This window comes from Somniosus microcephalus, chromosome 16 (genome assembly GCF_052327205.1).
Source record: "Somniosus microcephalus isolate GS21.2 chromosome 16, FLI_Smic_1.0, whole genome shotgun sequence".
In the NCBI taxonomy this organism is placed as follows: Eukaryota; Metazoa; Chordata; class Chondrichthyes; order Squaliformes; family Somniosidae; genus Somniosus; species Somniosus microcephalus.
In genome coordinates this window covers 697,275-712,054 of record NC_141002.1, presented here as the reverse complement: position 1 = coordinate 712,054, position 14,780 = coordinate 697,275, and the positions used below count along the sequence as shown (strand labels likewise).

The 14,780-nt window shown below is 49.1% G+C and overlaps 2 long non-coding RNA genes across 2 annotated transcripts; both read left to right on the top strand.

Moving 5' to 3' along the window:
* The first annotated feature begins 1,082 nt into the window (after positions 1 to 1,082).
* Positions 1,083 to 5,018, top strand: LOC147105932 (uncharacterized). The gene is made up of 2 exons (XR_015081298.1): positions 1,083 to 2,249; positions 2,754 to 5,018. It is a non-coding gene; the product is annotated as an uncharacterized LOC147105932 (long non-coding RNA).
* A 2,425-nt stretch (positions 5,019 to 7,443) lies between these two features.
* Positions 7,444 to 11,376, top strand: LOC147105931 (uncharacterized). The gene is made up of 3 exons (XR_015081297.1): positions 7,444 to 7,812; positions 7,936 to 8,010; positions 10,726 to 11,376. It is a non-coding gene; the product is annotated as an uncharacterized LOC147105931 (long non-coding RNA).
* Positions 11,377 to 14,780: the final 3,404 nt, after the last annotated feature.

The following is a 14,780-nucleotide window of genomic DNA, read 5'->3' as shown; positions in this document are numbered from 1 at the left end:
CTGTAATTACTGACACACTCACAGGACCTGCTGTAATTATTGACACACTCCCAGGACCGCTGTAATTATTGACACACTCCCAGGACCCGCTGTAGTTATTGACACACTCCCAGGACCAGCTGTAATTATTGACACACTCCCCGGGTACCGCTGTAATTATTGACACATTCCCAGGACCCGCTGTGATTATTGACACACTCCCAGGGTACCGCTGTAATTATTGACACACTCCCAGGGACCCGCTGTAATTATTGACACATTCCCAGGACCCGCTGTGATTATTGACACACTCCCAGGGACCTGCTGTAATTATTGACACACTCCCAGGACCCGCTGTAATTATTTACACTCTCCCAGGACCCGCTGTGATTATTGACACACTCCCAGGGACCTGCTGTAATTATTGACACACTCCCAGAAACTGAGGGCTAGATTTTCAGTTGCTTGCGCCAGCAGTTAGCGCCTTAAAAGAAGTGATTTTCGGGCGCTATGCGTGTAGCGCCTGGGCGCAGCGCAGTTTGTGCCCCGCCCCAAATTAAGTTGCCCGTTAGCGCCGGCGCAAAGTTTAGCGGCCGCCCGGATGCGCGCGCAGAAAATTACGTCACATCCTCGTGCAACGCCCTTTGGCCGCCCCGAATCCAAACTTCAGTCGGACCGCCCCATTGTGCGGCTGGCGTCCAGAGCGTTTGTAAAATGGAACGCAACACACCCTGGGGAGCGCAAATTAAAGGGCACTCCTATAAAAGGCACTCTGCATGTGTTGTGTGGAAGTAAGCTGTGTGTTGTTCTGAACGGTCTATTTATGTTTCTGGGCACCAATTCCTCCTCCTCCTCCTCCTCCTCCTCCTCCTCCTCCTCCTCCTCCTCCTCTTCCTCTTCCTCTTCCTCCTCCTCCTCCTCCTCCTCCTCCTCCTCCTCTTCTTCCTCTTCCTCTTCCTCTTCCTCCTCCTCCTCCTCCTCCTCCTCCTCCTCCTCCTCTTCCTCTTCTTCCTCTTCCTCTTCCTCTTCCTCTTCCTCTTCCTCCTCCTCCTCCCCGTTTCTCCCCAGACTTTGCATTTGAAAAAAATACATGCACCCTTCCCCTTTAAGAGCTCACTGGCACCAGAGTGTCTGCCGTGCGCTGCGCCCGAGCTCGGGCGTTGCGTTCTCCACCGCCGGCTTAGCGCCTAAAGATACTAGTGGAACGCCTCTTTTAGCGCTCCACCAACCTCTTAGGACGAAGCCACTGAATTTGCGGCAACGGGGCGCTACTTTGGGGCGGGCGATAACTTCGGGCGGGCGCTAAGCTTAGCGCCCCAAAACTGTCTATACTGAAAATCTAGCCCTGAGTAATTATTGACACACTCCCAGGACCCACTGTAATTATTGACACACTCCCAGGAACCGCTGTAATTATTGACACACTCCCAGAAACCGCTGTAATTATTGACACACTCCCAGGACCCGCTGTAATTAGTGACACACTCCCAGGACCCGCTGTAATTATTGACACACTCCCAGGGACCGCTGTAATTATTGACACACTCCCAGGACCCACTGTAATTATTGACACACTCCCAGGACCCGCTGTAATTATTGACACACTCCCAGGACCTGCTGTAATTACTGACACACTCCCAGGACCCACTGTAATTATTGACACACTCCCAGGACCCGCTGTAATTATTGACACACTCCCAGGACCCGCTGTAATTATTGACACACTCCCAGGACCCGCTGTAATTATTGACACACTCCCAGGACCGCTGTAATTATTGACACACTCCCAGGACCCGCTGTAGTTATTGACACACTCCCAGGACCAGCTGTAATTATTGACACACTCCCAAGACCCGCTGTAATTATTGACACACTCCCAGGACCAGCTGTAATTATTGACACACTCCCAGGACCCGCTGTAATTATTGACGCACTCCCAAGACCCGCTGTAATTATTGACACACTCCCAGGACCAGCTGTAATTATTGACACACTCCCAGGACCCGCTGTAATTATTGACGCACTCCCAGGACCCGCTGTAATTATTGACACACTCCCAGGACCCACAGTAATTATTGACACACTCCCAGGACCCACTGTAATTATTGACACACTCCCAGGACCCACTGTAATTATTGACACACTCCCAGGACCCGCTGTAATTATTGACGCACTCCCAGGACCCGCTGTAATTATTGACACACTCCCAGGACCCGCTGTAATTATTGACACACTCCCAGGACCCACTGTAATTATTGACACACTCCCAGGTAACGAGTAATTATTGACACACTCCCAGGACCCGCTGTATTTATTGACACACTCCCAGGTAACGAGTAATTATTGACACACTCCCAGGACCCGCTGTAATTATTGATACACTCCCAGGAACCGATTAATTATTGACACACTCCCAGGACCCGCTGTGATTATTGACACACTCCCAGGGACCCGCTGTAATTATTGACACACTCCCAGGAACTGAGTAATTATTGACACACTCCCAGGACCCGCTGTAATTATTGACACACTCCCAGGACCCGCTGTAATTATTGACACACTTCCAGGACCCACTGTAATTATTGACACACTCCCCAGACCGCTGTAATTATTGACACACTCCCAGGACCCGCTGTAATTATTGACACACTCCCAGGAACCGATTAATTCTTGACACACTCCCAGGACCCGCTGTGATTATTGACACACTCCCAGGAACTGAGTAATTATTGACACACTCCCAGGACCCACTGTAATTATTGACACACTCCCAGGACCCGCTGTAATTATTGACACACTCCCAGGACCTGCTGTAATTACTGACACACTCACAGGACCTGCTGTAATTATTGACACACTCCCAGGACCCACTGTAATTATTGACACACTCCGAGGACCCGCTGTAATTATTGACACACTCGCAGGACCCACTGTAATTATTGACACACACCCAAGGACCCGCTGTAATTACTGACACACTGCCAGGGTCCCGCTGTAATTATTGACACACTCCCAGGACGTGCTGTAATTACTGACACACTGCCAGGGTCCCGCTGCAATTATTGACACACTCCCAGGACCCTCTGTAATTATTGACACACTCCCAGGAACCGAGTAATTATTGACACACTCCCAGGGGCCGCTGTAATTATTGACACACTCCCAGGACCCGCTGTAATTATTGACACACTCCCAGGACCCGCTGTAATTATTGACACACTCCCAGGACCCGCTGTAATTATTGACACACTCCCAGGACCCGCTGTAATTATTGACGCACTCCCAGGACCCGCTGTAATTGTTGACACACTCCCAGGGGCTGCTGTAATTATTGACACACTCCCAGGACCCACTGTAATTATTGACACACTCCCAGGACCCGCTGTAATTATTGACACACTCCCAGGAACCGCTAAATTATTGACACACTCCCAGGACCCACTGTAATTATTAACACACTCCCAGGATCCGCTGTAATTATTGACACACTCCCAGGACCCACTGTAATTATTGACACACTCCCAGGACCCACTGTAATTATTGACACACTCCCAGGACCCACTGTAATTATTGACACACTCCCAGGACCCCCTGTAATTATTGACACACTCCCAGGGACCGAGTAATTATTGACACACTCCCAGGGGCCGCTGTAATTATTGACACACTCCCAGGACCCGCTGTAATTATTGACACACTCCCAGGACCCGCTGTAATTATTGACACAATCCCAGGACCCGCTGTAATTATTGACACACTCCCAGGACCCGCTGTAATTATTGACACACTCCCAGGACCCGCTGTAATTATTGACGCACTCCCAGGACCCGCTGTAATTGTTGACACACTCCCAGGGGCTGCTGTAATTATTGACACACTCCCAGGACCCACTGTAATTATTGACACACTCCCAGGACCCGCTGTAATTATTGACACACTCCCAGGAACCGCTAAATTATTGACACACTCCCAGGACCCACTGTAATTATTAACACACTCCCAGGATCCGCTGTAATTATTGACACACTCCCAGGACCCACTGTAATTATTGACACACTCCCAGGACCCACTGTAATTATTGACACACTCCCAGGACCCGCTGTAATTATTGACACGCTCCCAGGACCCGCTGTAATTATTGACACACTCCCAGGACCCACTGTAATTATTGACACACTCCCAGGACCCTCTGTAATTATTGACACACTCCCAGGACCTGCTGTAATTATTGACACACTCCCAGGGTCCCGCTGTAATTATTGACACACTCCCAGGACCCACTGTAATTATTGACACACTCCCAGGACCTGCTGTAATTATTGACACACTCCCAGGGACTGCGTAATTATTGTCACACTCCCAGGACCCACTGTAATTACTGACACAGTCCTGGGGACCCCCTGTATATACTGACACACTCCCGAGGACCCCCTGTATATACTGACACACTCCCGGGGACCCCCTGTATATACTGACACACTCCCGGGGACCCCCTGTATATACTGACACACTCCCGGAGACCCCCTGTATATACTGACACACTCCCAGGGACCCCCTGTATATACTGACACACTCCCGGAGACCCCCTGTATATACTGACACACTCCAGGGGACCCCCTAAATATACTGACACACTCCCGAGGACCCCCTGTATATACTGACACACTCCCGGGGACCCCCTGTAACGACTGACACACTCCCAGGGACCCCCTGTATATACTGACACACTACAGGGTATCTCCTGTATATACTGACACACTCCAGGGGACCCCCTGTATATACTGACACACTCCCAGGGACCCCCTGTATATACTGACATGCTCACCGGGGACCCCTCTATATACTGACAGAGGGACAACCAGTAAACTAAGACAAGAGTATATATAAACAAGGCGAAAATATATTTATAAACTCAGGGATATACCTGTTTATACACTGTATGAATGGAACCGCGTTTATGTGTTCAACCATAAATGTATTTTGATGCTTTGGCAACATAAGATGTACCTTATCATGCCAATAAAGCGATTTGTATTGTATTGTATTGTATATACTGACACACTCCCGAGGACCCTCTGTATATACTGACACACTCCAGGGTATCTCCTGTATATACTGACCTGCTCACCGGGGACCCCTCTATATACTGACACACTCCCAAGGACCCTCTGTATATACTGACACACTACAGGGGACCCCCTATATATACTGACATGCTCACCGGGGACCCCTCTATATACTGACACACTCCCGAGGACCCTCTGTATATACTGACACAATCCCGGGGACCCCTGTATATACTGACACACTCCAGGGGACCCCCTGTATATACTGACATGGTCACCGGGGACCCCTCTATATACTGACACACTCCCGAGGACCCTCTGTATATACTGACACACTCCCGGGGACCCCTGTATATACTGACACACTCCTGGGGACCCCCTGTATATACTGACATGCTCACCGGGGACCCCCTGTATATACTGACACACTCCCGAGGACCTTCTGTATATACTGACACACTCCCGAGGACCCCCTGTATATACTGACACACTCCCGAGGACCCTCTGTATATACTGACACACTCCCGAGGACCCTCTGTATATACTGACACACTCCCGGGGACCCCCTGTATATACTGACACACTCCCAGGGACCCCTGTATATACTGACACACTCCCGAGGACCCTCTGTATATACTGACACACTCCCGGGGACCCCCTGTATATACTGACACACTCCCGAGGACCCTCTGTATATACTGACACACTCCCGGGGACCCTCTGTATATACTGACACACTCCCGGGGACCCCCTGTATATACTGACACACTCCCGGGGACCCTCTGTATATACTGACACACTCCCGGGGACCCCCTGTATATACTGACACACTCCCAAGGACCCCCTGTAGATACTGACACACTCCCCGGGGACCCCCTGTAGATACTGACACACTCCCGAGGACCCTCTGTATATACTGACACACTCCCAGAGACCCCCTGTAGATACTGACACACTCCAGGGGATCTCCTGTATATACTGGCACACTCCCGGGGACCCTCTGTAGATACTGACACACTCCCGGGGACCCCCTGTAGATACTGACACACTCCCGGGGACCCTCTGTATATACTGACACACTCCCGGGGACCCCCTGTAGATACTGACACACTCCCGGGGACCCTCTGTAGATACTGACACACTCCCGAGGACCCTCTGTATATACTGACACACTCCCGAGAACCCCCTGTATATACTGACACACTCCCGGGGACCCTCTGTATATACTGACACACTCCCGAGAACCCCCTGTATATACTGACACACTCCCGGGGACCCCCTGTATATACTGACACACTCCCGAGGACCCTCTGTATATACTGACACACTCCCGGGGACCCTCTGTAGATACTGACACACTCCCGGGGACCCCCTGTAGATACTGACACACTCCCGGGGACCCTCTGTATATACTGACACACTCCCGGGGACCCCCTGTATATACTGACACACTCCCGGGGACCCTCTGTATATACTGACACACTCCCGGGGACCCCCTGTATATACTGACACACTCCCGGGGACCCTCTGTATATAGTGACACACTCCCGAGGACCCTCTGTATATACTGACACACTCCCGAGAACCCCCTGTATATACTGACACACTCCCAGGGGCTCCTATCTGGGAAAGGGTGCACATATATGGATGCTAGGTGAGGACAGGGCCAGGCTCAGGTCTGATGCTTGCTCCACTGTGAATGCGCTGCCAACTTGTACTGTTGCACATGAAATGAAAGACTTGCATTTATATGGCATCTTATTACACACCTTAGGACATCCCCAGGCACCTCACATAGAATGAATTCCTTTAGAAGAGCAGTCGCTGCTCTTATGGACACAAACATGAAGAATGGCCATTTGAGGTGAGGGACTGAAGGTCGCTGGCCGGCAGCTTTGAACAGCCTCCCAGCAAGAGCCAGCTCTTTGGAGGGGGGAGGAACGGCCGTTTAAAAAACCAGTATATTCAGTTTAGTAAAATATAAAGATCACAACCATCAACAGGAGACGTAAAATCTGTGTCCCGTTCAGTGTATGATTGGCACAGCGCACATTATAAAGCTCCTGGTATGGTTTCGGCCTGTTTAATCAGGGTGAACTGCTGCAGCCATGCATCCCATTTCACCCAATAACTTCCAGCATCCAGGCGAGGGTAGTGCACTAAATCTGCCCAGTTCCTCTGGGTTCTCATCATCTTACAGAATCAGTGTGTCAGTTTGGTGCATTTGTAGCACCCCCACCTCTGGGTCAGAAGGTTGAGAGTTCAAGTCCCACGTCAGTGCAGTACTGAGGCAGCTCTGCATTGTTGACACTCCCGTCCTATCGCTGAGACGTTAAGTCAAGGCCCTGCCTGTTGAAGATTCTAAAACACAGCTCAGGGAGTTCTCCCGGTATCCTGGCTAACATTCTTCCCTCAACCAACACCTCCAAAGTCAGACTAACTGGTCGCACATCTCATTTCTGCCGGCTGTGTGCAAAATGGCGACTGTGTTTGCCCCGATAATAACAGTCACTACATTTCAAAGTAATTCACTGTATGTGAGAAGCTTTCAGACCTTTCTAAGGTGCTGCACAAATGCAAATCTTTCTCATTGTAAAGGTGAATGAATACCTGCTACAGAAACAGAATGAATTTGCTGTCCTGATTTTTAAACAGATCAGCCACCTCTGATGCCCTACTCTGGGACCATTGTCTGTGCTGTTGGAGTTGTTGCAGGAGTTATCGGATTGGCGATAACTCTCTACCTGATGACAAAAATATACAGTCGGTGAGATACTTTTCTTTATTAATTTCGGTGACTGATCTGTTCCCTCATTCCCTAAATGTTCTCGATGTTGTTGGCATTTATAAAGTGACGGCTTCAATTGTTGTTCCATAAATTCTTTTATAGACGAGGAAAGCTTTGTACTGGACAGCTCTGCAAACAATGATTCTGTGACCGAGGATGGAAACTTCACTGAAAAAGGTGTGTAATTAATTCCACTGAAAATTCTATTCATTTTAACCGACGTGTTACTGTTAGCCAGACACAGCACTGGTTTACCATCGTGTCTGGGCACAATAAACTTGCTTCAACCACAGCAAGGCAGTGTCCAACTGTCCTTATTCCAGCAACCAAGCACACATTGATGTGCTGCATATTAACCCCATAAGCAGGGACACCGATCCGGTGTCTAATGGACACAAGTCCACAGCAAAACATTGCCAGCAATTCAACACAAACTGGCATTAAATTGTCAGCAAAACTCAGAGGCCAGAAAGAAGATTGGTGTAAGAATCGGAAATATCACAATTTGCAGTAGGGGCTGCTCAAGAAGGCTGGTAATCACATTGATGGGACAGTGTAGAGTGAGCTTTACTCTATATAACCCGTGCTGTACCTGCCCTGGGAGTGTTTGATGGGACAGTGTAGAGGGAGCTTTACTCTGTATCTAACCCGTGCTGTACCTGCCCTGGGAGTGTTTGATGGGACAGTGTAGAGGGAGCTTTACTCTGTATCTAACCCGTGCTGTACCTGCCCTGGGAGTGTTTGATGGGACAGTGTAGAGGGAGCTTTACTCTGTATCTAACCCATGCTGTACCTGCCCTGGGAGTGTTTGATGGGACAGTGTAGAGGGAGCTTTACTCTGTATCTAACCCGTGCTGTACCTGCCCTGGGAGTGTTTGATGGGACAGTGTAGAGGGAGCTTTACTCTGTATCTAACCCGTGCTGTACCTGCCCTGGGAGTGTTTGATGGGACAGTGTAGAGGGAGCTTTACTCTGTATCTAACCCGTGCTGTACCTGCCCTGGGAGTGTTTGATGGGACAGTGTAGAGGGAGCTTTACTCTTTATCTAACCCGTGCTGTACCTGCCCTGGGAGTGTTTGATGGGACAGTGTAGAGGGAGCTTTACTCTGTATCTAACCCGTGCTGTACCGACCCTGGGAGTGTTTGATGGGACAGTGTAGAGGGCGCTTTACTCTGTATCTAACCCATGCTGTACCTGCCCTGGGAGTGTTTGATGGGACAGTGTAGAGGGAGCTTTACTCTGTATCTAACCCATGCTGGACCTGCCCTGGGAATGTTTGATGGGACAGTGTAGAGGGACTTTACTCTGTATCTAACCCGTGCTGTACCGACCCTGGGAGTGTTTGATGGGACAGTGTAGAGGGCGCTTTACTCTGTATCTAACCCATGCTGTACCTGCCCTGGGAGTGTTTGATGGGACAATGTAGAGGGAGCTTTACTCTGTATCTAACCCGTGCTGTACCTGCCCTGGGAGTGTTTGATGGGACAGTGTAGAGGGAGCTTTACTCTGTATCTAACCCGTGCTGTACCTGCCCTGGGAGTGTTTGATGGGACAGTGTAGAGGGAGCTTTACTCTGTATCTAACCCATGCTGTACCTGCCCTGGGAATGTTTGATGGGACAGTGTAGAGGGACTTTACTCTGTATCTAACTCATGCTGTACCTGCCCTGGGAGTGTTTGGTGGGACCGTGTACAGGGGGCTTTTCTCTGTATCTAACCTGTGCTGCACCTGCCCTGGGAGTGTTTGATGGGACAGTGTAGAGGGAGCTTTACTCTGTATCTAACCCGTGCTGTTCCTGCCCTGGGAGTGTTTGATGGGACAGTGTAGAGGGAGCTTTACTCTGTATCTAACCTGTGCTGTTCCTGCCCTGGGAGTGTTTGATGGGACAGTGTAGAGGGAGCTTTACTTTGTATCTAACCTGTGCTGTACCTGCCCTGGGAGTGTTTGATGGGACAGTGTAGAGGGCGCTTTACTCTGTATCGAACCCGTGCTGTACCTGCCCTGGGAGTGTTTGATGGGACAGTGTAGAGGGAGCTTTACTCTGTATCTAACCCGGGCTGTACCTGCCCTGGGAGTGTTTGATGGGAGAGTGTAGAGAGGGCTTTCCTCTGTATCTAACCCATGCTGTACTTGCCCTGGGAGTGTTTGATGGGACAGTGTAGAGGGAGCTTTACTCTGTATCTAACCTGTGCTGTACCTGCCCTGGGAGTGTTTGATGGGACAGTGTAGAGGGAGCTTTACTCTGTATCTAACCCATGCTGTACCTGCCCTGGGAGTGTTTGATGGGACAGTGTAGAGGAAGCTTTACTCTGTATCTAACCTGTGCTGTACCTGCCCTGGGAGTGTTTGATGGGACAGTGTAGAGGGAGCTTTACTCTGTATCTAACCTGTGCTGTACCTGCCCTGGGAGTGTTTGATGGGACAGTGTAGAGGGAGCTTTACTCTGTATCTAACCCATGCTGTACCTGCCCTGGGAGTGTTTGATGGGACAGTGTAGAGGAAGCTTTACTCTGTATCTAACCCGTGCTGTACCTGCCCTGGGAGTGTTTGATGGGACAGTGTAGAGGGAGCTTTACTCTGTATCTAACCTGTGCTGTACCTGCCCTGGGAGTGTTTGATGGGACAGTGTAGAGGGAGCTTTACTCTGTATCTAACCTGTGCTGTACCTGCCCTGGGAGTGTTTGATGAGACAGCAGAAAGGGAGCTTTACTCTGTATCTGACCCTGGGAGCACTAGATTGTAAGAATGAGTGTGGAAATATTCTGTCACCCAGCAGCATTATCCATCACATTGTACAACAAACACTGACCACCTTTAAAATACCTTTACTGCAATTTTGTTTTCAAAATGTACAAAATAATAAATACTTGCCCTGTCTGCTTTTTCTCCAGATTAGACTTCATTGGGAGAAGAGAGACCATCCATCTTCACCTGCAGGGTGTTTATGAGTTGTTCTGTCCAGCAGAATGTTATATTAAATACTAACAGGGACTTCTTCATTTCTATTGTGGTGTGTTGTTAGATTGTAGCCAAAATAGTTGAAATAGAATGGGGAAGTATTCTGTGTATACTGGAGGAGGTTGCAGAGAGAGGGAGGGGCAAGGCCATGGAAGGATTTGAAAACAAGGTTGAGGATTTGCTGCCAAGTTAGAATGAGATGGATGATAAGGACCCTGTGTCACTGTTTGAAGAGCAGGGTACTCTCCCAGTACCTTCCCAACATTTCTCCCTCAAACATCAAACAAGTCCTTCATCTCATTGCTATTTGTGGAATCTTGCTGTGTGGAAAATGACAGTCACATCTGTCCATACAAAAACGGTGATTACTCCAAACTATCTGAAGCATTTTGAGGTTCTCAAAGACACAATATAAGTGCAGACCTTCCGTGTGTTTTATCATAAATGAATCTTGAACTCTCCCTGAACACCTTTCATTGAGTGCAAGGCAGCATCAATCTGGTCTCCTTATTCTGTATTAGCATGTTTTCTATCTTCTGTATTATCTGCACAATAATCCTATATTAAAGTTGTTCTAAATACCATACCTGTATCTTATTGTAAAATCATTGGAATAAGATCTAGAGGGGAGATGAGGAGAAATGTTTTCACTCAGTTGTCGGGATCCGGAATGCTCTACTTGAAAAGGTGGTGGAAGCTGATTCCATGAATAATTTTAAACAGGTACTTGATGAGGAGCTGACAGGATTACGGACAAAAAGCAGGGATGTGGAACTGAGAACAACTACTCTCGCAAAGAGCCAGCACAGGGCGATGGGCCGAATGGCCTCCTCCTGTGCTGTCAGTTTCTATGAATAATGACTTGAGAGCAGTGCAACACAGCAATAGAACGGCCATAATCCAGGATCAGGAGGAGTGTCAGTCCACCTCCTAGTTAGAAGGTGGAGGTTTGGAGCCCTCCTCTGGGACTTGGCACATAATCTGGGCTCAATCTCGAGTACAGTATTGAGCGAGTGCTGCATTATCAAAGCTATTGTGGTCCAAATGAGATATTAAACCGGACGTCCAATCTGCCCGTTCAAGAGGGTGCTAAAAGTATCTAGAGAGAGCACGGACTCCCCATTCAGCATTGAATACAGGGTGTGGGCTCCAGATACTGCATTCAGTACAGGGTGTGGGCTCCAGGTACTGCATTCAGTACAGGGTGTGGGCTCCAGATACTGCATTCAGTACAGGGTGTGGGCTCCAGATACTGCATTCAGTACAGGGTGTGGGCTCCAGATACTGCATTCAGTACAGGGTGTGGGCTCCAGATACTGCATTCAGTACAGGGTGTGGGCTCCAGGTACTGCATTCAGTACAGGGTGTGGGCTCCAGATACTGCATTCAATACAGGGTGTGGGCTCCAGATATTGCATTCAGTACAGGGTGTGGGCTCCAGATACTGCATTCAGTACAGGGTGTGGGCTCCAGGTACTGCATTCAGTACAGGGTGTGGGCTCCAGATACTGCATTCAGTACAGGGTGTGGGCTCCAGATACTGCATTCAGTACAGGGTGTGGGCTCCAGATATTGCATTCAGTACAGGGTGTGGGCTCCAGATACTGCATTCAGTACAGGGTGTGGGCTCCAGATACTGCATTCAGTACAGGGTGTGGGCTCCAGATACTGCATTCAGTACAGGGTGTGGGCTCCAGATATTGCATTCAGTACAGGGTGTGGGCTCCAGATATTGCATTCAGTACAGGGTGTGGGCTCCAGATATTGCATTCAGTACAGGGTGCGGGCTCCAGATATTGCATTCAGTACAGGGTGCGGGCTCCAGATATTGCATTCTGTACAGGGTGCGGGCTCCAGATATTGCATTCTGTACAGGGTGCGGGCTCCAGATATTGCATTCTGTACAGGGTGCGGGCTCCAGATATTGCATTCAGTACAGGGTGCGGGCTCCAGATATTGCATTCAGTACAGGGTGCGGGCTCCAGATATTACATTCAGTACAGGGTGCGGGCTCCAGATATTGCATTCAGTACAGGGTGCGGGCTCCAGATATTGCATTCAGTACAGGGTGCGGGCTCCAGCTATTGCATTCAGTACAGGGTGTGGACTCCAGATACTGTATTCAGTACAGGGTTTGGGCTCCAGATACTGTATTCAGTACAGGGTGTGGGCTCCAGATACTGTATTCAGTACAGGGTGTGGGCTCCAGATATTACATTCAGTACAGGGTGTGGGCTCCAGATACTGTATTCAGTACAGGGTGTGGGCTCCAGGTACTGCATTCAGTACAGGGTGTGGGCTCCAGATATTACATTCAGTACAGGGTGCGGGCTCCAGATATTACATTCAGTACAGGGTGTGGGCTCCAGATATTGCATTCAGTACAGGGTGTGGACTCCAGATACTGTATTCAGTACAGGGTGTGGACTCCAGATACTGTATTCAGTACAGGGTGTGGGCTCCAGATACTGTATTCAGTACAGGGTGTGGGCTCCAGGTACTGCATTCAGTATGTAAAGTCTGTGGGTTGTGCAGTTAATAAATACACAGACTTCAGAAGTAACAAACAAACAGGTCTTTACTATTCGAAGGTCCGGGCGAATCTGCCCCAGCAATCATGCCACAACACTTATATACTGGTGTGGTCACTATCGGTATTACAGTATACAGAAGCCAAACAAATAGTGCCACACCGAAAGTAGTCCTCTTAAAGGTGAACGGTTACATTCAATAGTTCCCTTAAAGGTAGACGGGTACATACACTACAATCCTCCCTTTTTAGCTTATTACTTACTAAGTCCATAGTGAACATACATTCTAACATATATACAGGTTTATGTAAGACAGTTCATAGATTCAGTCTTTCCGGGGGTTTCCGGATTCTGTCAGGATAACGCCGCAGTGGTGTCGTCATTTCAGGCGGGCTAGGAGGTGCTTCTGGCAAGGTCGATTCGGCTTGAAAAGCCGTGTCAGGTTCAGCTGACTCCAGTATCACTAGATCGGAAGTAGGTGTTCTGGGTATCTCAGTTTCAACATTACCCGGATAAGGTGGTGAAGTCGGTGGCCCATTTGTGGTGGACCCTATGATTTGGTCAACATGGCGCCTTATTAAATTATCTCCAATGTCCACGGTGTACATCAATGGCCCCAGCCTTTTCCCAATAGTTCCAGGCTGCCATTTCTCAGTACGGTAGTCCCGGGCCAAAACTCGTTGACCGATCTGGAAAGATCTAGTGACCCTGTCGTTCATGCCCTGGAATTGCCGGTTCTCTACGTCTCTTCTGACATTTGGTTTTAGTAAATCCAGCCGGCATCTCAGGCGTCTATTACAGAACATCATTGCGGGAGTTTGATTTGTGACCGCATGTGTCGCATTTCGGTATGCCAACAAAAAGCTATCCACCTTATGTTGCAGACCTATATTTTCATTACTCATGGCCTTTACGGCCTTCTTGAAGGTCTGGACAAACCTTTCAGCCAATCCATTGGAGGCGGGATGGTATGGGGCTGACGTGTAATGTTTAACCCCATTGCTCTTTAAGAATTTCTTGAATTCTTCGGACACAAATTGTGGTCCATTATCAGAACAGATCTGTTCCGGCAGGCCATTCCGAGCAAACATAGTCCTTAACACTGCGATGGTTTTTTCCGTCGTGGTGGTGGTCATCTTAATTACTTCCGGCCACTTGGAGTGGGCATCCACCGCTATTAGAAACATCGAGTCCATAAATGGACCAGCAAAGTCGATGTGTACTCTTTGCCAAGGCGATGAGGGCCACTCCCATGGATGCAGAGGAGCCTGGGGTGGCGCGTTCTGAACCCTCTGACATCCTAGGCAGTTCTTCGTGATCTCCTCTATGTCTCCATCAATGCCTGGCCACCACACAAACGCTCTTGCTAGATTTTTCATCTTTACTCCCCCCAGATGTCCTTCGTGCAGCTCCTTTAGCACCTTCTTTTGGAGTTTGGGTGGAATCACCACTCTAGA